At 44.5% G+C, this 11,175-nt stretch overlaps 1 protein-coding gene across 5 annotated transcripts in view; it reads left to right on the top strand.

Moving 5' to 3' along the window:
- Positions 1-8,242: 8,242 nt before the first annotated feature.
- Basp1 (brain abundant membrane attached signal protein 1) overlaps positions 8,243-11,175 on the top strand; it is a 79,771-nt gene continuing 76,838 nt past the window's right edge. For 2 of the 5 annotated variants that reach the window (XM_029558001.1, XM_029557999.1), the window contains exon 1: positions 8,308-8,499. The gene's annotated coding sequence lies outside the window, so the exon portion shown is untranslated. Of the gene's footprint in view, positions 8,264-8,307; positions 8,565-11,175 lie in introns of those variants that run through there. The other 3 variants (XM_029558003.1, XM_029557998.1, XM_029558002.1) reach the window with 3 other exon arrangements.

Genomic DNA, 11,175 nt, shown 5'->3' with positions numbered 1-11,175 from the left:
CTACAGTCCTCATGATCACACAGCAAGGACACTTAACTGCTGAACCATCTCTTGAGCCCATGAACCTCTTTTAAAAGAATTTGTACTAGTTTTATATTTGACGGAACTACAGTCAGATCTCATCTGGGCTTTGTACTGCAGTGATTAAATTCATGGATCCTGGAACCAGAGTGCTAATGTTCATTTCTTGAGGACTCCCTGCATAAACTTGACGTCAGTCATGTGACTGTTCTCTGCTTCAGCCTCTACTATGTCATGGGACCTGCAGCCTAGGGTTGGTGGGAAGATTAAATGAGTTAATGCACAGAGTGCCTCAGACAATAGCTGGACTACTGTCCAGCATTCTGTAGGCTTTAGCTGTTAATAGCATCAATTTGATATGGGATCATCTATAACTCACATTCTCTAATGAATCTACCAGTGTTTTTGTTAATGATGGCATGCAATCTAGTCCAGGAGAGAAGGGTCTACTGTCTGAGTCGAGACTTTCTCAAATATACTTTCAAGCAATTTTTCTAGGTGTGATTCCTGAAGGAATAGAACCAGTATTGCTTAGAAACTAGGTAGAAATGTGAATCTCGAGCTCCACACAAGATTTATTAAATCAGAGACTCTCACGATGGGGAATAGCCAGTGGTGTTCTGATAAATGTCCAACAACCAGCTCTCTGGGAACAACTTACAAGTGTCCAATAAATTCTCTTGTAGGACTGATGCGAAGCCACCAACATGATGTTTTTGACTATGGAACTGGGAAGAGATTCACACAAGCAGCTCCTGAGCTGGTGGGAGGAGCCTGCTTCATTGTTCTGAGAGCCCAGTGGTCTATTTTGTTGTGGAGAAGTGGTTTCGTGATGTAGCCCAGGATCACCTAGAACTCACATCCTCCTGTCTCTGCCTCCTGAGTGCTGGAATTGCAGGTGTGTATCAAAGTTTTCCTGAAGAGTTTGATATATGCTTGCATCTGTGAATCATTATCCTGAGCGATCCCCTCAAAACTTGCTTACTGGAGTCCTGGGGAGAGTGGATTTTGGCACTAGAATTTCTGGGCACAATCTCAGTCTTTCACTTGTAGACCTCGGCAAATGCCCTGTACATGGTTGTGCACAACTGCATATGGGCTATTACCACAGCTACTGCAGCCAACCAACACCTCGCATGCTTGGAGGAGTAAGGACCTACTGCTTCCCAGGGCCTGAGACAGGGATGTTCCCACTGCAGCATTTCGCTGGCGGATCTGAAGTCCTTCCCTGGGGTTTTGGGATGTTCTATGCTTTGCCTCTTCTTGATTATGTGAAGTGGAAAATGGTTTTTATTGCCATATTTTATGGGACAATAATAAAAAAGGTCAACATCAGCTTGGTAACTCACAAAGCCTTCTTACAACATTAGGTTGTGGTCCAGAATGTAGGCAGGAAAAAGCATCATTTTTACCCGGTAGTCACTAAAACAGATTTGTGTTGCGGGGAGGATTCTAATTGTTTCTTCCTGACATTCCACTTCCCCCCATGATCAGACAGCTTACCCCAAGTATAGAGACACCTCAGAGGCAGAGTCCGGCTTGGTAAACTTAAATCCAATGCGGAGTTCTACACTTTCCTGGCTTTCTCTTTTCATGGCTGTGTTCATACTCACTGTTCCCTTCTTATCAGCATCTGCTTTATAACCTGAGATCATCAACTTGTAAAGAGAGAAGCTTTATTTCCGTTCACACTTTTGGAATCTGTGATTGGTCTACAACTCATTAGCCTTTTGCTTTGTGGCCTGTGGCAAGGCAGCACATCCTGGCAGGGGAATCCTGATGTCCCTAAAGGTCAGACTGTCAGTGACCAACGACCTCCCACAAAGCCCCACTTCTTAGAGGTGCCACCACATCCCAGTGGCACCATGGGCTGAGGGAACAAACCTTTCACACGAAGGCCTTTGAGTAACAGCCCAGATACAAACCCTGGCACTGGTCTTTTCTCCTGCTCTTTAATCATTGTTGAGTATCAACTTCCAATTCACCTTCTATTCTTCCCTGTGAACACAGCCCTCATTTTGTCTAGATATCCTAAGAAAGTTTTCTCCTCATCCCACCCAACAAGCGAGCTCTGGTTATAGCTGTGGTGATGGTAGCAGTCTGCATCTCCAGCATCCATGATAAACCAGCCCCATGTGTCTATGGAACCCTTAAAAGGCAGCTTATGTGACTGAGCAACTGAAAATTTAATTTTACATAATTTAAACTAGAAAGTGCTTCATGTGGTTGGTGGCTGACATGTAGAGAAGACAGAGACTCTAAACCATAATAATTGTGCTCTTCTGCCCATGATTGGCTTCAACATCACCATGTGGACCAGTGTAGAGGATCCAGTAGAAAAGGTTAGAGATTTAGGAAAGAACTTTCCCTACCAAAGGAGAGATAAAGAGGGAGTCTCAAAGCTTGTGCCATTCATCTCCTGGTTCGGTTCTACGTCTTCCTTCGTCCTTGTATGCCCCATGTCACATACAGCACAGAAGCTTGCTGCTTTTGGAGTGTCTCCTGATGATGAGTAAATGATGTAAATAAGTAAAAAAAATGGTAAGAACTAACACTTGCATGGTACTGAAGTCTTATTACTCATTCTGTCTTATCGTGCAGTTGGAGTCTGGGTTTCTTCTCTATCCCCAACTATCTTTTGTAAGAATTTAGGATGACTTAATGTTGTCTTTCACTGATAAGTTGAGGTTGACTTCCAGGCTTATGAAAATTTTGAAATAGAGGAATGTCCAGCCCAGTGGGAGGCAAATGTGGATGAAAACGATGATGCTCAGAGCAGTTGCTCAAGAGCACCAGATGCAGTGAGCTTCCCAGAGGAAGCCGTTGCTGGAAATATTTCCCCTCTCACACTGCCAGGTTTGTTTCCTGGGCTGCAGGGTGGCCCTTCCTCCACCGTTCCAGTATGAGTGGCAGACAGCCCTCCAACCAGCCATTCCCTCAGCAGCCTTCCCTGCTCCCTTCCTGGTCCTAGTATATTTCCCTGATGCTCCTGTTACCAGAGTTTTGGAGGTTTGGAGCTGACTTTGACCACACTAACAAGGTAGGCTTGGCCACCCAACTTCAGTAGACCAATTAAACAGAAAAGTGATAGGAAAAAGCAGAGAAAGGAGGTGTATTTCAATGTGGTCACATTGTGAAGTCTATCCTTTGGTGTCCTGACATGAGGTTTAGGTTTAAGTAGAGAGCAAGAGGTTAAGCAGTCCTCGTCAAAGTGTGGTCCCACATGGCTATCTTAGCCCCAGTCTGTGCTGAAAGGTGACGGTCTGACAACTGAATGGACTCTCTTACTGGGAGACAAGTTTGTTCTATGACTGGTACCAGGCTTCAGCCTTTTTTTCCCTCCAGACATGAAACTCCTGGGGACATTTCAGTTCCTTGGGACCATTGTTTCAATAGTCTGGCAAAAGGAGGGGCATAGGTGCCTTTTTACAGGATAGTTTTACTCCTGCCACAATGGCTACATTCCATCTCAGGCTCAAATGAAACCAGGCTGCAATAGCACAATGACTGCTTGGTTCCAGGGCAGGAAGGGCCAATACGAGTGGCAGACAGTCCTCCAACCAGTCATTCCCTCAGCAGTCTGCATTTTTCCCTTTTCTCCTTCAGCAAAGAATTATTGAGCATCTACTGTATACAAACCCCTGAAGATACAAGGATAGAAGAAATCTTCCAAGGAGAGAAAGCAAACTGCTAGGGTATTCTAGAGTTTCATTTCTGAGTCATTTTCAGAATTTGGGGTATCTGAAGTCCCAGCGTTGCCTTGTATCAAAGCTTTGAGATGAGTGGGTTAGGCATTGTGATCACATTTCTCACAGGAGACTGTAAAGATCAACAGGTAACTTTCTCATGGGATGTGAGCAATGGCAGAATTAGCCCTGAAACCGACATCTTCAACTCACTCACTTTCCTGAGTCATCTCACATTAGTCTGTCCTGGGCAGGCCAGCCACCGCAGGCATTTGAGAGCCCTGAGGCAGGACCCCTAGATGCATGCCCTCCTACGGTGAGTCCCTACAGAAGGCCTTTAGCAGCCTGCAAGATCCTGCTGGTCAGTCTTTGAAGTAAGGAACCCTGAGATCAAAGGAAATATTTTCTTGAACTCAGTGATTTGTCCTTCATCTGCTACAAACCTTAATTTAATTAGTAACATAAACTTGGTAAATACTTTATTTTCCCGACTTGCAATTTCGTCTACTTCTAAGTGACTTGAATCAAATAATGGAGAGAAAAGGGTTTTTTTTTTTTGGTGGTATTGACCCAAATTTGTATGTGTATCATGCTCCAGTGATTAATGACTTATGGTGGGAAATATTTTGGATTAAATTATCAACTTGTGTTTCAGAAAGGCAAGCTTCCCAGATTCCTTGAAATGATAGTATTTTCAGAAGGAGAGTACTGATATTGTGACATAGTCCTTAAATTAAGCATTTTACGTGTGTTTAAAGAATTCAGTCCTTACAGGAATTTGTGACATTGGTATTAAGCTCTCTAGGTAGAAAGGAAATCAAACAGATTTTCCATGGTCATTGGACCTAGGTTTTAATTCACGAAAGCGATGACAAAGCCCTGGTGGTGGCCCTGGAGCTCCTGGGGCCTGAGGAGCAGCCTTCTGACTTCCAGGAAGTCATCTGGGTTAGTTCTCTTTACTTGAGAAGTGAAGAGAAGTACTGCAGCTTATAGTCTTTGTCCCTGCTGGAGCAGAGTCACACCCCAGTCTCTGGGGAGGGTGCCTTTGCCCTCACACTCAATTTTTTTTTCAGGGCTGGAGAGTTGTCTCAGTGGTTAAGAGCACTGACTACTCTTGCAGAAGACCCAGATTTGGTTCCCTGTACCCACATGGTGGCTAACAACCATCCCTAGCTCCAGGTTCCAGGGAACCTAACGCCCTCTTCTGGCCTCAGGGGCATTGCATACACGTGGTGGACTTATACATGCAGCAAGATATTCATACACATAAAACTAAAAAGAATTAATTTTTTTCTTATCTCTATAGTATGGTAGCCTAACAAGATTTGTAGTATGACAAAACTAGTTGACATGCCAATGTGGATGGGGGAAATTTCCTGGGGTCCCACCTCAAGATGAAGAGTTACAGGCAGTTAATGGATACTGAGGGAGGGAGAATCAGTCTTCTCCAGGCACTAGTTCCCTGGCAAGTTATCTAGTCCCAAGCAGTCAACCCCAAACTGATGTACACATGAACACCAAGTGGACACAGTGCTCACACACACACACACACACACACACACACACCAAAAAAAAAATCTATCTATATATAGACTATAATATATAGTATGCATATATATAAATGTATGCATGTATATGTGACAATACTAATCAAAGACCAGGATAAGAAATTGAGAGACATTGGGGGACAAGGAAAGAATTGGAAGGGGATTGGAGGGGTAGAAGTAATGCAAATACAATACTCATGTATGAAATTCTCAAAAGGTGAAAAACTGTGTGTGTATATGTCTATGCCTTTATGTACTTATTAGTGTGAGGGTGCATGCACGTGTGTGCACTTGTATGTGGAAGCCAGGTTTTGATGGCGGATGTCTTTTTTCAATCACTCTCCACTTTTTACAGGTTTTTGAAACAAGGTCTTTCAAATGTAAAGCTCACTGCTGTGGCTAGACCTGCTAGCAATGAGCTTCAACAATGTGCCTGATTCCTTCCAGTTCCCTAGCGCTGGGATCACAGGGACAGCACACTGTGCCTGTCCTTTTGTGTGTGGGGATACTGAACTGAGGTCCTTATTCTTGGGTGGCAAGCAGTTGAATGGCTGAACTATCTGCCTAGTACCCACACTTTTATAGATAGTCAAGAAAGGTTTGTCCAGGTGATGCAGGCCACACATGAGTTTGTTGAAGGAAGTCCTCCATCCCAGAATGCTTGACTTGTCCATGAGGGAGTGGTACTGAGGTAGCAGCTAAAGAGGGTCCCCAGGACACTGATCCCTAAGACACAAGGTATTTCATTTCCATTTGTGTGTGTGTGTGTGTGTGTGTGTATGTGTGTGTGTGCGCACGCACGTGTATGTGATGTGTGGTATGTGTGTGGTATGCGGTGTGTATAATATGGAGTATGTATATGTGTGGGATGTGGAATGTGTATGTGTGGTGTGGAGTGTATGTGTGTGTGTGAAGGCTGCCTCTACCCCCCTATGAACCTGCATTCATTTTAGAGACATATCTGCATTAAGCATTTGCTCTAGGGGGAATTCCATGCAGAGGTAGAGACCTTGCTGGCCAAGATTTTCATTGGCCCTGACCAACTTCTTGTCAAACCTGGGTCTGTTGTTCTATAGCTGTGCACAGTACTTTTGGGTGGTCATTTGAGTTCACTGAATCCCACAACGAGCAGCTTCATGACTCTGGTCATAAACAACATGGTTAAGACCTGAGTTAAAACTGGTGCCTGCTGCTTTTATTTTCCACTTTCACCTGCTAACCAAATCCAAAACATTACTAAGGCACTGCTCACACAAAAGACATAAAGTCACTGTTTTTCAACCAGACCATGTTCTTAAAACAAAGATAGAAAGGGATAAAGGAATAGAGTGGGAAGGAAGGAGAAAGAGAGAGAGAGAGAGAGAGAGAGAGAGAGAGAGAGAGAGAGAGCAGTGTCTTCTCTCTGCCCTCAAATAGTAGCCAGTTCTGACACCCTCTGCTCACTCTAGAAATGTGTCCCTTGATTTCACCCTAAAATGACCTCTCATGGGATCTTTTTCTTAAACCAGTCTGCAATGTAAAATCCCCTGACTTGGCCAGGGCTGTCTGAAATAAAGGCCCTTTGCAGACCTCCTGCCCTAAGCCTTCACCATGTCCACCACCACCATTTCTTTAGTTGGGAGACATTAAGCTTCTTGTGGAATTCGCTGCATGAGATTAAAACCCCAACAAGTAAGATGGGATCTTGGCATAAATAATGAGCTTTGTTTTAGAGTCACATTCAGATAAAGTCCCAATGAAACAGGTTGCTCTGTAATGAGGCTCCTAATGATTTCTCTGAGATCTTCATTGAAATGCAGTTTTGCCAAACCGATAGCATGTAATTTGTAATAAAAACTATTTCAGTGTGTGGAAATGTAAGAGGAAATATGGTGTGCGTGGGGAACATGCTCTGAACTTGGCATGACAAACTTGATCCTCTTTTCCTTTTCTCCTTCATCCCTCCCCTTCCCTCCCCTCCTCTTTCCCTCATTTGCCCCTTCCCGTCTCCCTCCCTCCCTCTCTTCCTTCCTCTCCTCTTTTCCTCCCTCCCTCCCTTTCTTCCTTCCTGTATCTATTGAACACAGTTACCACAGTGAGTTGCTGGTTGTTGGATGTTGATGCTGAGCGATGAGTACATAGACTGATACTCTTCTGCACACCTGATACTTTCTATAATAATAATAATAATAAGGCAATTTGTCTGGGTTCCGAGGTTTACAGTAGTAGAGAATGTTGGCTTTCACTCCTTGTATGGTGGACCTGTATCAAATGTACTAATGAAAATATCCTACCTATATCCCTTGAGGTCAAGCTGTCCTAGAACTCCGGAACCCCCTCAGAATATAGCCACCTGCTGAGATAAACCAGCTCCCAATCTGGACGGGGTGCTGCTCTTTTTGGGCAAATCTTTGCTACTCTTCTGGTAAAGATACCCCCTTCCTCCTAAACCTGGGGAGAGTGGATTTTCCAGAAAACAAAGAAAAAAGGCAGAAATGAAACAATGGCCAAGAGAAAGGATTAATTTATTATATTAGTCGTGCCAGCATGGAGCCACCACGGAGAACTGAACAGTCGGGAATGACCTCGAGGTCAAGAGCATTTTCCTCGGGAACTCTAACAAAGTCTTCTCCTAGAGCCTTCAAACTGCTCTCACAAACTGTTTTAACATGTTGCAGTCTAGCAGGGGCCAGGCACGGCAGGGTTACAAAATGACTGGCAAAGTCTATGACATACAGTTAGTGGTCGGGTGACTAAGACAGTTCCCAAATAGAAATCTGACCCAAAAGACAGTCAGGAGATTAGAATAATAGGACCAAACGCGGTGAGATGACTCATGTGGCAGCCATGCACATCCTGCCTTACCCAAGGGTTCTGAATACAGTTTGGGGCTTTTGAACATTGTAGTTACCACAGGTCCTGGTCTTTGGGGAACTCCTTACCCCACCTCTTCCAAAGAAGCAGAATGTATAACCACACTCCAGGCAAGCTGTTCTGTTTCAGCTTTTCCAGGGAAAGGAGGAATATCCGGTAGGCAGATTATTTTCTTTCCATTCTGCCAGGGTAAGCTTCCTAGACCAGCTAACTCTCCTGTGAGGCCTGGCAGCTCAGGCCGCCAGCAGTGGGGAGCAGCACTCCTTCCTCCCAGTGTCTGTTGCCCCTACATTCCTCCTCTACTTTGGCAGTGACCAGCTCGCCACAGGCCGAATACTGCTGTGCCCTGATCAAGGGACAGGGAAGCAACGCTTGTAGGACCCTGGGGGTTGGTGAGTTGCACCTGGCCTGCATTCCTGCCCTCATTTGCAAGGATCACCCAAGTTCCTGCCATCTGGTAATCTGCCCCACAGCAGTCACTGATCACTCTGTAGCTCTCCATGGGTCCTTCTCAGGGACTCCTGGTATTCTTTCCTGAACCATCCTTTGCACTGGGCTCTCTGGGGTCTTTGTTCCTTGGTGGAATGATCCTTTCTTTGTCCCCACCCTCACTGAAGTCCCCTCTCTGGACTCTGCCACTTTCCCTGTATCCACATTTCATGCCCCTGGGTGGAGAACTGTACAGGGTCCCTTGTCTATTACTGGTCTTTCTTATAGAAATGTACCTGCTCTGCTGCGTCTTCTGTATTTGACATCCCTTCAGCCTTGTACCTTATGCCATACTTTGATGACTAGTCCATGTTACTCTCCAATTCAGTTAGGATGTGTGTGGGAGTGTGGGTGTGTGGGTATGTGGGTATCTGGACAAACATCCATGCATGCTAAATACCCTGGCTGCCTTGATAGCATGGGTTCTAATTCTGATTTTGTGCGACTTTGGAATGAACTGTTTTATATTTATAGGCTTTTTGGCTCTTTGAAATATGGTTCACAGTATGCCTGTGGCAGTCATTATGAGGATTGCATGAGAAGGTCCATTTGAAGTGGTTAGCACATTGCTGGCCAAACTCAAGCAATGTTAAATATTATATTTGGTCTGTTGGATTTCCTTCCTAATTCATCATCTGGGGCATTTTCCGTGCTCTTTGGAAATACACACCCATTTCTTAAAATTTGTTTCAATGATTATTTTAGTGTGTGTGTGCACAGGTGTGTCACAGTGTGCATGTGGAGGTCAGAGTACAACCTTCTGGAGTCATTTCTCTCCTATCATGTGGGTTCTAGGGACGAACTCAGGTTGTCAGGCTTGGTGGCAAGTGTCTTTACCTGCTGTTCCATCTTATTGACCCCTTACACAGCCATCTCTGGTGAGAGTTCCTGTCTTCTGTACTGTAGGACATGAATTCCAGCAACTGCCTCTGTAGCAACTGCCTGCCTCTGGCCCTCAGACTCCTCTCATATTTTCTCCCTGCTGGTGGAGCCTCCTTCCTGTTCCTTCTCTCCTTATCTTCCTGGGGCCTTATCAACCTTGCCAGGTAGTTTGCTTTCACTGAGATCAACAGAGGCTGTGATGTGTCTGTGATTCATCTTCACCTGAGTGTCATGTCTATTCTGTGGTTATATTTTCCATAATTGCGCCATTATATGGGCTTCTATGGGGCTGAACCACTCCCTAGAGCTCCCTTACCCCCAAGCTTGATGACATGTGAAGAATCTGATCATCTACCACTCATCAGGAGAGTTGGCTCTAAGTCACTAATGCCTTCAGTCACAGGGTGAGTTGTGTAAGATGTGTGGAGGAGGTAAGTTGGCACTTTTCACAGTTTTTACCATCTGAATTGCATGTTGAGCTTGGGTGAGAATTGGTAGAGGACCTGTGGGCTGTGAGAAAACAGCATTTTTGTCTTTCCTTGATTTTCTTCAGTTTCTCTTTAATTTTCTTTAGTATTTTTAGAAACTCAGGTTTCTTTCAACTCTGCTGGAGCCCAGCAAAGATACAGGATTCTGCTATCTGAAGAGGTTGTGGGTAGGGATGGTGGACTAGTTTGGGCCATACCTGTAAGGCAGGACTCACCTCTGGGAAGCAGAAGGACATGAAGTGACGGGATCACTATGGACCACCTAAGGAATTCTGAGTGACTGTGGCACAGATATAATGCTAGAGTGAGCAAGCAATGACCTTCCTGTCCCCAGGGACGGGGAGTTGGGACAGGAGGGGAGAGAAGGCAGGTCTGTTTGTGCCTGCTCGTTCCAGTTATTCTGAGAAGTGGAGTGGCTCTTTCACAGAATGAAATAGGAGAAAGGGGAGAGAGAAATGTACCAGAAGATGAAAACATGACACTATCCTTACACCATTTTGAGTTTTATGAATTCTCAGAACCTCAGAGACATTTCTATCAAAAACATGTATCTAAATACATTCTAGGAAATGCCTCGTTAGGGTGGCAAATTTGCCTTTATGTGAGCACTGCAGAGTTAAATCCACAAACCTGGATGGTACAGTTGACTGCACACCTGTGTAGACTTCACAACCCACTTACTACAGGTGTTGTAACCCAATGGCATTTGTGTATCTAAGAGGATATAGTAAAAATGCTAAGCAAGAGGAAGTTTCAGCTCTGTTGAATCTTATGGGACCACCACTGTAAATGCCTGTCATCCATCGCTGACCAAATCCTTTTGTGACATAGTAATATGCACAAAAGTTTCCCCCCAATGGAGCTATTTATTAACTACCACTTTTGGAGCACTTATTCATTCTTATAAGTAGTAATTAAAATAGAATATTAATTCCAGCACTCAGGAGGCAGAGGCAGACAGATCTCTGATTTGAGGCCAGCCTGGTTTACACAGTGAGTCGTAGACCACCAGGGGAACCTACTGAGATCCTGTCTAAAAAAAAAAAAAAAAAAGAGAAAGAAAGAAAAGGAAAGAATATAATTGTGTGATAGAAGCTATACAAAGAGTTAGAGAATCTGGTTCCTAAATTCTGTTCACCCACTGGAAGGCTGTGTGACTTAGGATAAGAAGCTTAATTATTTGTATCTCCAGAGGTCATTTTCTCTCTC

Source organism: Nannospalax galili, unplaced genomic scaffold, assembly GCF_000622305.1.
Source record: "Nannospalax galili isolate Female #2095 unplaced genomic scaffold, S.galili_v1.0 scaffold207, whole genome shotgun sequence".
In the NCBI taxonomy this organism is placed as follows: domain Eukaryota; kingdom Metazoa; phylum Chordata; class Mammalia; order Rodentia; family Spalacidae; genus Nannospalax; species Nannospalax galili.
The sequence above is the reverse complement of the archived record's forward strand: the minus strand, read 5'-3'. Positions and strand labels throughout refer to the sequence as shown.